Below are 4753 nucleotides of genomic sequence, written 5' to 3' on the forward strand. Positions count from 1 at the left end.
TGCTTGTGATTTTTGCACATTGATTTTGTATCCTGAGACTTTGCTGAAGTTGATTATCAGCTTAAGGAGATTTTGGGCTGAGATGATGGGGTTTTCTAAAGAGACAATCATGTCATCTGCAAACAGGGACAATCTGACTTCCTCTTTTCCTAATTGAATACCCTTTATTTCTTCCCCTTGCCTAAGTGCCCTGGCTGGAACTTCCAATACTATGTAGAATGGGAGTGGTGAGGGAGGGCATCCTTGTCTTATGCCAGTTTTCAAAGGGAATGCTTCCCGTTCTGCCCATTCAAATAGTTCTTATTTTGAGATGCATTACATCTATTCCTAGTTTATTGAGAATTTTTAGCATGAAGGGGTGTTCAATTTTGTCAAAGACTTTTCTGCATCTATTGAGATAATCATGTGGTTTTTTATCCTTGCTTCTGTTTATGTGATGGATTACATTTACTGATTTGCGTATGTTGAACCAGTCTTGCATCCCAGGGATGAAGCCAACTTGATCGTGGTGGATAAGCTTTTTGATGTACTGCTGTATTCAGTTTGCCAGTATTTTATTGAGGATTTTCTCAATGATGTTCATCAGGAATATTGGCCTAAAATTCTCTTTTTTTGTTGCATCTCTGCCAGGCTTTGTTATCATGATGATGCTGGCCTTATAAAATTAGTTAGGATTCCTTCTTTTTGTATTTATTGTAATAGTTTCAGAAGGAATGGTACCAGCTCCTCTTACTACCTCTGGTAGAATTCGGCTGTGAATCCATCTGGTCCTGGATTTTTTTTTGTTTGGTAGGCTATTAATTATTGCCTCAGTTTCAGAACCTGTTATTAGTGTATTCAGTGATTCAACTTCTTCCTGATTTAGTCTTGGGTGGGTGTATTTGTCTGGGAATGTATCCATTTCTTCGAAGTTTTCTAGATTATTTGCATAGAGATGTTTATAATATTCTCTGATGGTAGTGTGTATTTCTGTGGGATCACTGGTGATATTCCCTTTATCATTTTTTGTTGTGTCTACTTGATTCTCCTTTTCTTTCCTGGTAGTCTTGCTAGTGGTCTATCTATTTTGTTGATCTTTTTAAAAAAACCCAGCTCTTGGATTCATTGCTTTTTTGAAGTTTTCTTTTTGTGTGTCTCCGTCTCCTTCAGTTCTGCTCTGATCTTAGTTATTTCTTGTCTTCTGCTAGCTTTTCAATTTGTTTGCTCTTGCTTCTCTAGTTCTTTTAATTTTAAGGTTAGGGTGTTGAGTTTAGGTCTTTCGTGCTTTCTCTTGTGGGCATTCAGTGCTATAAATTTCCCTCTACAAACTGCTTTAAATGTGTCCCAGAGATTCTGGTATGTTGTGTCTTTGTTCTCATTGATTTCAAAGAACATCTTTACTTCTGCCTTCGTTTTGTTATTTACCCAGTAGTCATTCAGGAGCAGGTTGTTCAGTTTTTATGTAGTTGTGCAGTTTTGAAGGAGTTTCTTGACCCTGAGTTCTAATTTGATTGCACTGTGGTCTGAGAGACAGTTTGTTGTGATTTCTGTTCTTTGACATTTGGTGAAGAGTGTTTTACTTCCAATTATGTGGTCAATTTTAGAATAAGTGTGATATGGTGCTGAGAAGAATATATGTTCTGTTGATTTAGGGTGGAAAGTTCTGTAGATTTGTATTACACCTGCTTGGTCTAGAGCTGAGTTCAAGTCCTGGACATCCTTGTTAATTTTCTGTCTAATATTAACAGTTGGGTGTTAACGTCTCCCATTATTATTGTGTGGGAGTCTAAGCCTCTTTGTAGGTCTCTAAGAACTTGCTTTACGAATCTGGGTGCTCCCATATTTGCTGCATATATATTTAGGATACTTAGCTCTTCTGGTTGAATTGATCCCTTTACCATTATGTGATGGCCTTCTTTGTCTCTTTTCATGTTTGTTGGTTTAATGTCTGTTTTATTAGAGACCAGGATTGCAACCCCTGCTTTTTTTTCCCTTTCCATTTGTTTGGTAGATCTTCCTCCATCCCTTCATTTTAAGCCTACGTGTGTCTTAGCACATGAGATGGGTCTTCTGCCTATAGTCCACCAATGGGTCTTGACTCTTTGTCCAATTTGCCAGTCTGTGTCTTTTAATTGGAGCATTTAGCCCATTTACATTTAAGGTTAATATTGTTATGTGTGAATTTGATCCTGTCATTATGATGTTAGCTGGTTATTTTGCCCACTAATTGATGCAGTTTCTTCATAGCATCGATAGTCTTTACAATTTGGTATGTTTTTGCAGTGGCTGGTACCGGTTGTTCCTTTCCATGTTTAGTGCTTCCTTCAGGAGCTCTTGTAAGGCAGGCCTGGTGGTGACAAAATCTCTCAGCATTTGCTTGTCTGTAAAGGATTTTATTTCTCCTTCACTTATGAAGCTGGTTTGGCTGGATATGAAATTCTAGTTTGAAAAATATTTTCTTTCAGAATGTTGAATATTGGTCATGACTGTCTTCTGGCTTGTAGGGTTTCTGCTGAGAGATCCCCTGTTAGTCTGATGGGCTTCCCTTTGTTGGTAACCCAACCTTTTTCTCTGGCTGCCCTTAACCTTGGTGAATCTGACAATTATGTGTCTTGAGGGTGCTCTTCTTAAGGGGTATGTTTTTGGTGTTCTCTGTATTTCCTGAATTTGAATGTTTCTTTTTTCTCTTTTTGTCTCTAATCTTGTCTTCTCACTTTAATTAATTTGGCATTCAATCACTGATATCCTTTCTTCCACTTGATTGAATTGGCTATTGAAGTTTGTGTATCCTTCATGAAGTTCTCGTACTGTGGTTTTCAGCTCCATCAGGTCATTTAAGCTCTTCTCTACACTCTTTATTCTAGTTAGCCATTTGTCTAACCTTTTTTCAAGGTTTTTAGCTTCCTTGCGATGGGTTAGAACGTGCTCCTTTAGCTCGGAGAAGTTTGTTATTATTGACCTTCTGAAGCCTGCTTCTATCAACTCGTCAAACTCATTCTCCATACAATTTTGTTCCCTTGCTGGCGAGGACTTGTATTCCATTGGTGGAGAAGGGAGTTTCTGGTTTTTGGAAGTTTCAGCCTTTCTGCTCTGGTTTCTCCCATCTTTGTGGTTTTATCTACCTTTGGTCATTGATGTTGGTGATGGAGTTTTGGTGTGGTTGTCCTTTGCTATTCTGATGTTGATACTGTCCTTTGCTGATGTTGATGCTATTGGTTTCTGTTTGTTAGTTTTCCTTCTAACAGACAGGCCCCTCAGCTGCAGGTCTTTTGGAGTTTGCTGGAGGTCCACTGCAGACCCTGTTTACCTGGGTATCACTAGCAGACGCTGCAGAACAGCAAATATTGTTGCCTGACCTTTCTTCTGGAAGCTTGGTCCCAGAGGGGCACGCACCTGTAGGAGGTGTCTGTCGGCCCCTACTGGGAGGTGTCTCCCAGTCAGGCTACACGGGGGTCAGGGACCCACTTGAGGAGGCAGTCTGTCCATTATCAGAGCTCAAATGCCACACTGGGAGAACCACTGGTCTCTTCTGAGCTGTCAGGCAGAGAAGTTGAAGTCTGCAGAAGCTGTCTGCTTCCTTTTGTTCAGGTATGCCCTGCCCTCTGAGGTGGAATCTAGAGAGGCATTAGGCCTTGCTGAGTTGAGGTGGGCTCCGCCCAGTTCGAGCTTCCCTGTGACTTTACTTACACTGAGCATAGAACTGCCTACTCAAGCCTCAGTAATGGCGATCGTCCCTCCCTCGTCAAGCTCCAGCTCCAGCGGAGGATGCTCCAGAAATATGAATGCCCAGACTAGGATACAGGGGGTGCCTTGGAACCGGGATGCATGGCGCGGGGTGGGGGGGTGCGTGTGAGGCACCGGGCTGGGGTGCACCGCGGGAAGGAACACGCTGGGTCTGGGATGCTCCCGGACTGATAGTCCCAGAGACCGAGGCAGCATCTTACCTTAAAACTCGCGGGTGAGCTCCACTCTGGGCTTGGCCATGGGCTCCTGCTGTTGAGGCTGCTGCAGAGGAGCCGCCGCCACCCCTGCAGCCGGCGAGCCGGGACACATGCTAGACTACGCTTTGATAGGGGCGCTGAGCGCTGCAGTAGTGGCAGAGCCCGCTCCAGTCAGGGTCTGCTGCATTAAGCGCTCTTCTCTCGCGCCTCTGAGCGCCACTCTCCCGCCCCGCCCGGGGACTTGCCGGACTGAGCATGCGCGCCGCGCTGCCGAGTCCGGTGAGACCACAGGCCACTGGCCTCTACCCCTCTCCTGGGCTCCAGCATGAAAGGCCCGGCCTGCATAACCTGGTGTCCGGGCCTTCGGGGGTAGCGTTCCCGCTTTCCGTGTACTCAGTCCTCGGGCCGTGGGCAGAGCTCATTTCTTTTGTTTGTAGGCCTGGTTACCTTGCAGGGCCTTTTTCTATTCCCTAATGGCTCAGGACCCGTCCAGCTTGTCCTTGCTGACTCGGGAGGGAACTCGGAACCTAGGGCCTTGCTGGGAGAGAACCTGGCGGGATCTGGGAGGCAAGGGGCGGGGAGGTGTTAGAGAGTTCATCCTTCCCCACCCTCGCCAGCCTGGCCCTGCCTCGGGGATCCCCGTGGTGTCCTGGGAGTTCCTGTGCTACCTTTCTTCCAGTTGGCAGCTCTGCAGACACCTCCACCCCTGAACATCACGCTCAGGTCCTGGAGACAGGGAGGAGGGCCGGGGGAGCCAGAGATCTAGCCTGGCCAGAATTCTGCTCTCTGCTAAACTAAGCACCCCACACTGAGAAATGAACACGTTGATTCGA

Source organism: Colobus angolensis, unplaced genomic scaffold (genome assembly GCF_000951035.1).
Source record: "Colobus angolensis palliatus isolate OR3802 unplaced genomic scaffold, Cang.pa_1.0 Scaffold88, whole genome shotgun sequence".
Classification (NCBI taxonomy): Eukaryota; Metazoa; Chordata; class Mammalia; order Primates; family Cercopithecidae; genus Colobus; species Colobus angolensis.